Raw genomic sequence first — 10,672 nt, 5'->3', positions numbered from 1 at the left:
TGTCCTGACTGGGCCTGTGTGTTTGCATTTTTCCCACTTTCCCTTAGATGTTCTATCCAATTCCTCTGCCTGTAATCTCTTCCCCCAGGTGTCTCTAGGTCTGCAGGTCCCCTGTAGTTTTCACATGCCATGGTACCCACCACTGCCTTCTGTGGCTTTTGCCAGTCTGAGATCCAACTATGCCACCTTTCCCTGTCTGAACTCCAGCTCACACACAGGTTAGAATGTCGCAAAGAAATTCTGCTCTTCGCCTCCTGGCCCAAGGGAGAGGACCAGAAATTGGTTTGTTTCTCTTCACTGCACTGTGCTGGAAAGTGGCGGGGACGATGGCCAGTAAAAGTGCCAAGAAATTTCCTACTAATTTGTGGCTTTTTGTTGATTGGGCATTCTCTTGGTTGCTGTAGATCTTAACTGATTTCCAGAGATCTTATACAGTTACTTTAGCCATTCTCTAGCTGTTTTGAATGTTCCCACAGGTGAATGAGGGCCTGGAGTTTCCTAGGCCCCCACTGTCTTGCTGACGCTGCTCTCCTTTGGGAAGGTTTTTAATTACTAACCCAATATTTTATTTTTATAGATTATTCAAGTCATTTAAAGTTAAATCAAGTTATAGGTCATTTCTCCATCTTCTTGCGTCAGTTTTGGTCATTTATGTCTTTTATCTAAGTCGTCTCATTTTTGGCATAATGTGGCCTTATGATCCTTCTGATTTCTCTAGGATCACTATATTAGTTTCCTACTTCAACTTTGACAAATTACTACAAACTTGGTGGCTTAAAACAACACAAATTCATTTTCTTGCAGTCTTAAGATCAGAAGTCTAACATGAAGGTGTCAACAGACCAGCATTTTTTTCTGGAGTCTCCGGGGCAGAATCCATTTCTTTGCTTTTTCTAACTCCTAGAGGTTGCCCATATTTCTTTGTTTGTTGTCGCTTCCTCTGTCTTCAAAGGGCATCACTTCAATCTCTGCCTCCATTGCCCATCTCCTTCTTGCACTTTGACCTTCTTGCCTTCCCCTTTATTAAGGCCACTTGTGATTACATTTAGGGCCCAGCTGCATAAGCCAAGATAATTTCCCCATCTGAAGATCCTTAACTTAATGACATCTACAAGTTCTCTTTTGCCATGTAAGGTAACGCTCACAGGTTCTGCAAATTAGGACATGGACGTCTTGGTGGTGGAGCTGCCCTCAGCCTATCACAGTTGGTAGAGACACCCCATCTTTCATTCCTGATTTGGGTAATTTCTATCTTCTCTCTTCATCTCCTGGTCAAGCTAGCTAAAGATTTGTCAATTTAGTTGATCTTTTCAAAGAAGCATCCTTTCATTTTATTGATTTTCTTTATTGTTTTTGTTTTCTTTTATTAATAACTTTGTTGAGGCATATTTTACATGCCATATAAATCACAAATTTCAAGTGTGCAATTCAAAGATGTTTTAGTAAATTTACAAAGTTGCACAAATGGTTAATTTTATGTGTCAACTTGACTGGGGCACAGGGTGTCAGGATATCGGGTCAAGCATTAATTCTGGTGGGTCTGTGAGGGCATTTCTGGGTGAGGCTAACGTTTGAATCAGGAGAGGGAGTTAAGCAGAGTGCCTTCCCTAACACGGGTGGGCCTCATCCAATCAATTGAAGACCTGAACAGAACAAAAAGGCTGAGTAAGAGGGAACTCCTGCTTGCCTACTTGCCTGAGCTGTGACACCCGTATTTTCCTGCTTTCAGACTCAAACTGAAAGAGGTTCTTCTCAAGTCTCAAGTCTGCCGCTTTCAGACGAGAGCTCACACCTTGGCTCTCCTGGTTCTCAGTCCTTCAGACTCAGACTGGAACCACGCTGTTGGCTCTCCCACGTCTCCAGTTTACAGACTGCAGATCTTGGAACTTCTTAATCTCCATAATCGTGTGAGCCAATTCTTTAAAATAAATGTCTTTCTCTATATACACACAGCCTATTGGTTCTGTTTCTCTGGAGAACCCTGGCTAATACAGCAATCGTTATCATAAATCAATTTTAGAACACTTTCATCACCCCAAAAAGATCCCTCGTGCACCTTTACTGTTAATCTCCATGAACCCCCTTCCTTCTACTAATCTACTTTCTGTCTCTATAGATTTGCCTTGTCTGGACTTTTCATATATATGAAATCATACAATATTTTACTCAAATCTTTATTATACTTTCATTCCACTTGCTTTGCATTTAGTGTGCTCTTTTATTCTAGCTTCCTAACATGAATGCTTAGGTTATGGATTTAAGATCCTTCCTAATATAGATTCTTAAAGCAATAAATTGTACCCTAATCTTTGCTGTACCTGCATCCCATAGATTTTGATATATTGTGTTTTCATTTTAATTTAGTTTAGAATATTTTCTCATATGTCTTGCAATATCTTCTTTGATCCATGGTCTTTCAGAAATGTGTTATTTAATTTGAAATATTAGGAGATTTCCTAAATTTCTGTTGTTGACTTCTAATGTAAGGTATTGTGGTTGGACAGCATACTCTGCAAGATTTCAATCTTTTAAAATCTGTTGACATTTGTTTTACGGCCTAGCATAGGGTCTATCCTGGGGAATGTTACACGTGCACTTGAAAAAATGTGTATTCTGCCCTTGTTGGGTGGAATTCTCTCTATATGCCTGTTATGGCAAGCTGGTTGATAGTGCTGTTCAAGTCTTCTGCATCCTTAATGATTTTCTATATAATTTTGATTAATTATTGAAAGAGGGTTATTGAAATCTTTGACCACAGTTGTTGACTTTTTTATTTTCCTTTTAAATTATGTCAGGTTTTGCTTCAGATATTTTAAGACTTTATTATTAAAGGTGTATATGTTTATAATTATTATGTCTTCCTGATACTTTTGACCCTTTTATCATTATAAAATATTCCTCTTTGTCTCTAATAGTTTTTTTCTCAAATTCTATTTTACCTGATATCGGTGTAGCTACCCTGGCTCTATTATGGTTGCTGTTTGCATAATGTGTCTCTTCTATCCTTGTATTCTAAAACTGTTGTGTTTTTGAATCTACGGTATATCTCTTACGGACAACATATATTGGATCTTGTTTTGCTTTTGGTTTTTTTTGAAATTTAGCCTGACAACTTGTCTCTTTTGGTTGGATTGTTTAAACCATTCACATTTAATGTACTGTTGATTAATTATGTGTGCCATTTTTTAATTTATTTTCTATACGCCTTAGGTCTTTTTTCTTTTTTACTTCCTCCTTTACTGACTTTTTTGTGCTAAATTAATATTTTTGTGTGTACCATTTTATTTCCTTTGTTTTTTAATTATATCGTTCAGCTTATTTTCTTAAGGGATGCTCTCAGTTTTGCCATATACATCTTTATTACTATCTACTTCAGATTAATATAATATTAATTCCATAAGATAAAGAAACTTTGCTCAAATATAGCTTCTTTGTGCTATTGTCACATATATGACATCTTTATATAAGCCCAATAATATAGTTTCATAATTATGGTTTTGTACAATATTATGTCTTTAAAATCAGATAAAAGAAGGAGGAAAAATATCTATAGTCTGTTATATTTGCCAACATATTTCCCTTTTCCAGTGCTCTCTATTTCTGTGTGTGGATATGAGCTAGCTACTGTCCAGTGTCATTTTCTTTCAGATGGAAGGCTTCTTTAGTATTTTTTGTAAGACAGGTTTGCTAGCAGTGAATTGTCTTAGCCTTTGCTCATCTGGAAGCCACTTTATTTTGTCTTAATTTATGAAGGGTAACATTTCTGGATATAGAATTCTTGATTGATGGGGTTTTTTTCCTTTTGTGCACTTTGAATGTGCCGTTCCATTGCCTTGTGATCCTCATTGTTTCTGTCAGTTTTTAATCATACTGATTTTGCCATTATGTGCTGAGTCATTTTACTCTTGCTTTCAACATTTGTCTTTGACAACAGTTTGACCACAAGGTTTTTAGGTATGGGTCTTTTTGTGTTTATCCTACTTGGAGTTTGTTGAGCTTCTTAAATCTATAGATTAAGGTTTTTTTAAATCAAATTTTGGAATTGTAGGGGTCATTCTTTCATCAAATATTTTTTCTGCCCATTTCCCTCTCTTCTATCCTTTTGGGACTTCTATTACACAAATGTTTATGCATCTGATGGTGTCCCATGGGTCTCTGAGGCTCTCATTTTTTCTGTTCATGAATCTCTTCAATTTTTTCTTTATTCTTTTTTCTTTAGTTCTTTGAACGTATTTATAAGAGCTGCTTCAAAGTCTTTGTCTTCTAAACTCCAACATTTTGGCCTCCACAGAGTCAGTTCCTGTCAATTGCTTATTTTCCTGAGTATAAGTCACAATTCCCTGTTTATTAGCATGTCTCATAGTATTTTGTTGAAAACTGAACATCTTAGATAATTTAGTATAGCAATTATGATTCTCTCCCTGTGTCACCCCAAAGGTTGTTTCTGTTGCTCTTTCTTTGCTTGTTTGTCTATTTTGGCTGTTTACCTGAACTACTTCTGGGGTATGTGTCTCGTCTGTGGTGTGTGATTACTGATGTCTCTGCTTAGTTTCTCTCTCTCTTTCTTTATTTCTGTTTTCATTTATATGCTTCACTTCTTATGGGTCACTCTGCGTCACTTTACCTTAGTCGTCCGCCAATGATTGCTCAGGGATTATGTTTAAACATCTTGAATGAGTAAGGCTTCCTCTATTTGCCAATAGATCTGTCTGTGGCTGGGGAAATCATTCAAAATTCATGTCATTTACAAATTTGTTTTGGCTCTTGCTTTCTACCCAGCCCTCTTGTGTCTCCTCTCTGTATGTGCATGACTTCATGTTTAACCAGAGATATGAGGACCACTAGGATCCTCTCTGTTCTCTTCTGAGTGTGCAGGTAGCTTTGTGCATATGCACACACTTTCATTCTGGCAGAAACATGTGGGAGCTAATCAAGGTCTACTCTGGCTGTCTCCTTCCCTGGATTTCCCAGTTAAATTCGTGGCTAGTTTGCCAGTCAGCTGGCCCAAACCAGAATTATAATGTCAGGCTGACTGGAGTAGTGCTCCCCATTCCTTTGCCTCTGGGCTTGCTATTGTTTCCCACAATGTCCAGAGGGATGGAGTTTTCCCCACTCTCCGCTCCAAATCAAGTCATCACCCTGTGGTAGCAAAACTTACAGTTTGCATGCCCTGATTGAAACCCCACACTGACAGAACTGTGAGCTGGGAATAGGACCAGCCCAAGACAAAAGTGCCACAAACAGACTGCTCTTCCCCAGGGTTCGGTAGATTTATTGAATAAACCCTTCCCAATTTTATGTATGCTTTGGGTTGATTTCTAGAGGCTTAAAAAGTTGTCTTTTGATAATTTTTCCCAGTTTTATTATTTCTTTTTTTGGAAAAGATTTGCCAACCCATTCTCACTCCACCATTGTGGAAGTGCTGTTCCCCAGCGATCTGTGTTTTAACAAGCTCTCCACATTTTCCTGATGTGCATTAAAGTTTGAGAACCAGTGCCAGAGATGAACTAACCCTGTTTCTACCTAAAACAAACTTTTCAACTTGTGTAATAGAGTATCCCATCTCACATGCTCAAGAACAGGAGTGTCCTTGCTCTTCCTTGAAGCTGCTCCCACCTGAGAGCCATTCCACTGGCTTTTCCATCTGCCGTGCTCATCTCCTAGCTATTCACATGACTCAGCTCTTCACCTCCTTTAAAGTCTGTTCAAATCTCATCTTTTCAATATGCCCTTCTCTTACTACCTTATATAAAATTTTGTTTTAAAATTTATTATGCTTATAATTTGTGTTTGTTTCTCCCTACTAGAATGTGTGCTCCTAAAGGCAGGAATCTTTGTCACTGTTTGTTCACCTATGTATCCCAGGTGCCCAAAATAGTCTCTGGAATATCATAAATACCTGTTGAGTGAATGAGTGTAGTACCTGAAAATGTACATGAGGAAGAACAGAGGGTTACTTTATTTTATGTAACTTAGTGCAAAGGGTTCAATTATTTCCCCAAGAATGGGATATTGCTTTGTCAGAACTCTAAGAGGTCACACAGGCATTGGGCTTCTTGGCTGAATCTTGGCAAAGTTGGGCAGGAGGAAAGAAGGTACCAAAGATTATTTTTAGGTATTCCTTACCTCTGTAATGCTCAGGAATTCACTGTTTTGAGTTACTGTGCTCTGGGAGGCTGGTAAATGATGGTTTCTTCTTGCGTTATCCAGTTAGCATCTGGTTGTAGGAAGGACATAACTCTCACCCTGAGGGCCCTGTAACATCCCAGCCCCAGGCTTTTTCCACGTCAAGGAGAGGCACTGGTCATCCTGGTAGAAAGACCACAACACCTTGGAGTCAGCTCTCCAGCTGGCTTCCAGCATTGACTATTATATCATTATTTTCCACGAAGACATCTGAGCAAGTGAAGGCAGCATGATTGTATTGTGCCCCTCTCACTGGCGCGCGTTCCCACAGCAGTCAGGATTCTCCCTCTGTCCGCCCCCTGCAATTGCTTCTGGAAAAATTGGATATTAAATCCTCTATCATTCCACAAGCCACTGATTTGAGTATTTTCTCTTGAAGAGCAAATGGACTTTTATTTTTTCTTTCATTCAATCCTGAAACCATCAATAAAAAGAGCAAAAGAACAAAAGACTGACCATAGAAAAGGTTTTCTCTAGCTGCTTATTTTGACATAAGTATAGACTCACAAGAAGGTGTAAAAATAATACAGAAAAGTCCTGTGTACACTTCTACCAGTGTCTCCCGATGGTAAGAGCATACGTGATTAGACTACATATCAAGCCCAGGAAACAGACATTGACACAACATAATTACAGACCAGTTTTTACGTACACTTATCTAAAGAAGTGTTTAGTAGTCAAACTCTACAAAATATTTGCTTTGTTTTATGCTTCAGTTTTGTCATATCTGTGATTTAATTAAGTGATAGGAGAGGATGAAATAAAACCACACCATATTTCTACAGAAATAAGGTGTATTAGTTTCCTGTTGCTCCCATAGCAAATTAGCACAAATTTAGTGGCTTAAAACAACAGAAATTTGTTCTCCCAAAGTTCTGGAGGCCAGTTGAACAGCAGTTTCACAGGGCTGAAGTCCAGCTCTCAGCAGGGCCACGCTCCCTCCAGAAGTTCTGGGAGAGAATCCGTTCCTTGCCAACTTCCAGTGCTGCCGGCATTTCTTTGCTTGTGGCCACATCACTCCTATCTCTGCCTCCAGCTTCGCATGGCCTCTCTTCTTCTGTGTATGCATCACCTCCCTCTGACTTCCTTTTAAGAGAACACATGTAATGGCATTTAGAGCCCTCTCAGATAATCTGGAATAATCTCATCATGTAAGGTTCATAATTTAGGGGCCAGCCCCGGTGCTAAGTGGTTAAGTTCATGCACTCCGCTTTGGCGGCCCAGGGTTTTGCCGGTTTGGATCCTGGGTGTGGACATGGCACCACTCATCAGGCCATGCTGAGGTGACATCCCACATAGCACAACCAGAAGGACCTACAACTAAAAATGTACAACTATGTTCTGGGGGGCTTTGGGGAGAAAAAGAATGAAAAAAGAAAGATTGGTGACAGATGGTAGCTGAGGTGTCAATCTTCAAAAAAAAAAGATCCATAACTTAGTCACATCTGCAAAGACCCTTTTTCTCTATAAGGGTAACATTTACAGGGTCCAGAGATTCGGACCTGATATCTTTGGGTGGCCACTAATGCCTACTACATAGGGTAAATTCAGGGATGAAATGAAGAAAGACTTTGCCATCTATGTAGCTGTGAGGATTGTCACTGGAACATACTCTCTCTTTAACCAGAAATATTTTCTAATTCCTAAAAAGAACGGAAAACTTTGGGCTATTCTTTAGTTTGCTCTGTATTCATTTTCAATTGCTTTGAAATCCGGAGACGGATAAGATTTTTCTCACTTTGGCCTCAATTGGTTTTACATGTGTTGCTAATGGATTTGAAAGACGTAATGGAATTAACCATCCTTTCATAAACGAAATGGTGTTTTCATGAAATTTGTGGTTTACGTTTTTGAACTATGAACTGCTCCTCTCTTCCTTTGAGCTGGAATAACAGCTGCTTAATTTATAACCCAGGCACCGAGTCTGGTTTGAGTCACCGTCAGTTTTCTTCCTTTGTAACCGGTCATTTCGATAGTGAAAGTGCAGAAAACTCTGGGGCGTGCGGGCTGATCCCAAGCTGGCATTTAGATGCTTGATAAGACTAACGGAAGACGGCTGGAAACCAGCGAGCTTGATTACTCTCCCCGCCCGCACCTCCTCCCTCCCCATGCGCGATGAATCGCGTCAGATTAACAACACAGTGGAGACAAAGACACTGGATTAGATTAGCATTGCTTGCAAAGAAATTTCATTAAATGTCTTCAGTGAAGGTCCTTCAGAAAAGCCTCATCTTGTGAACCAATCTCCAACTCACAAAATGAGACCAAGGGTCAGAGAGAAACAAAGAATGCTTTTGTGGCATACTGTAGCCACACAGAGTGTATGTGGCAGATGTTCATCCTGACGCGATGCAGATGACTTCACACACGGGGAGTCACTCACCATTGCACTGGCTCGTTTCCCTCCAGGACCATATCACCATCTCTCCTCGACGTCCGTCTGTATGAGGAACGAAGAACGCTGTGAGCACAGCCACGGCCGCTGGTGTTTTTGACCAGTTTTGTTTCTCTGAGGCAATCCCAAACGGACGTCTTGTTTTCCCAAACTGTTTTCCAGATCTAAATTTCTAATGCATGAGTAAGAGAATGATGTCTATGTTTACGTGCCATGTATTCATGCTTTAAATACCTTTCCCTTTATTCTGTGTCTTTTGTAATTTGTGTTGCTAATTTCTTACAAATTAAGATATAACAAATCTACAGCTATGTGGTTGAAGCGCTAAAGCAAACTGGATGTGTTTTAAGAATACAATGTAAAGAGCTTGTAAAAACTTATTTCAGGATTCTGGGCCAAGTTTGCTTCCCTCCCCAGTGGCCAACTTAACGAAAAGAATGAGCAATAGAGAAGAAAATATCATTTTCACTGAAAATACATGGAAAAATCAAAGTTACAAAGAATAACTGCCAAATACAACAAATTTTGGATCAAATCAAGGCATGACACCAAAAAGCACATGCAGACCCCCACAGGTCTTTTCCGGCATACAGTTTTCCACAAAGGAGTGGCACAACCTTAAAGGCTCCAACTGAGGGTCCTGGCCTGCGGCGTCCACACCTGGCATTGCAAGTGAACCAGGGCTGGGAGGAGACCATCAGAGAGGGAATCCTCACAGCAGTCAGCTCAGTATTCGCTGCTCTAACACCCCTAGTGCCCTGGAGCATCGGGGCTTTGCTGCAAACCACACGGGCCCGCGTACCATAAGATGGACCTTTGAGACCGGCGAGCAGACCCCATCCTTGCTCGGAGACGCTGATTCATGAGAAAGTCCTTCCAGAAGACACCTGGGGTAAAGCTACTGCTCTCCCCATCAACCCATCCTTTCCCCCACACAGTTCAGAGAAGAGCTAATCCAGAGAGAATTGTCCTCATTTACTGAGTAATTCTCCTCCAAGAAGACGACAGTAACAACCAATACAAGCAGATGAAGAATATCCATCAGAAGTAAAAGAATCGTAGAAATGAACATCTCTCTGAGCTTGATGAAATACGAGAACGTAATCCCATTGAAAGAAGAACTCAAAAGGAGATATATGAGATGTCAAAGAAGAGACAATAAGACAACAGACGAAAGCAAAAAGTGAACGGTGAGAACTTAGAAAAAATGGGAAAGAATGGTCAAGAAATGAAGGCCTTTTCAGAGGCAGCCTGGATCCTCAGGAAGTGGACCCTGAGGTGGGGCTGGCAGGGAGAGAGTTGTTAGGAACGCTCTTGGGATCAGCACCGTGGAAGTCCAGGGAAGGAAGCAGGGCTGGCAGGGACGAAGCTGAGCTGCGATGCAGTGCTGTGCTGGCTGGATCCTCCAAGAGGGGATTAGACACGCAAGAGATTTACTGGCGGAAATAACTCTGATTCTCTAAATTGCTCAGATAGCTTTGCCTTATTCAGTCTTATGTTCTGGCTCCCTTGGAAGTGCCCTCCAATCTCACGTGGACTCCCTAGCTCTTGCTGGTACCTGCCAACCAGGTCCTGCAGCTTCTTGGGGTGTGGTCGCCTTCCTCCCTTTAAGGCCCAGCAATGCCAGGCTGGTTTGTGTTGTGACTTAACCAGAGTTATTGGCCTGGAAGCCAGGAGAGAGGTGGAGGCAGGTCCTGAGGGAGGCACGTGGGTTTCGTAGAGGAGAAGACTCTGAAGTGTCCTCAACAAGGGGCAGACGTTAGCCCTCAGCAGGCAGGAGACAGCCGCTTGTGCAGGTTCAGAGGTTCAGGGAAATCTGGAGAGTCACCATTTGGGGAAGCATTCACCCATATGTCCCCATCCTACATTTCAGGGCCTCATCCTTTCCCAGCCATGGCCTGACCTTGCTTGGAGTTGCAGCCTTGATTGTGAGTTCAACCTTATGTGGAGCTCTGGGGCTGTCGCAATGAAGCCCTGGCCTGACCGATTCTCGGCTTTCTCTGCCCGTGCAATGCAGGAGGTAGGAGCCTATTCACACACAGCAAAAGAAGCCTCTGCTTCCACACTCAGCTTTTAGTTGGTAATTGATTC

At 41.1% G+C, this 10,672-nt stretch overlaps 1 long non-coding RNA gene across 1 annotated transcript; it reads right to left on the bottom strand.

The window, feature by feature from the left end:
• Positions 1–6,552: 6,552 nt before the first annotated feature.
• Positions 6,553–8,693, bottom strand: LOC139078511 (uncharacterized). Its single transcript, XR_011531502.1, has 2 exons — positions 8,570–8,693; positions 6,553–7,272 (listed from the first exon to the last, which is right to left on the bottom strand). It is a non-coding gene; the product is annotated as an uncharacterized lncRNA (long non-coding RNA).
• Positions 8,694–10,672: the final 1,979 nt, after the last annotated feature.

Source organism: Equus przewalskii, chromosome 22 (genome assembly GCF_037783145.1).
Source record: "Equus przewalskii isolate Varuska chromosome 22, EquPr2, whole genome shotgun sequence".
NCBI classification, from domain to species: domain Eukaryota; kingdom Metazoa; phylum Chordata; class Mammalia; order Perissodactyla; family Equidae; genus Equus; species Equus przewalskii.
Note: the sequence above shows the minus strand (reverse complement) of the source record. Positions and strands in the feature narration are given on the sequence as shown.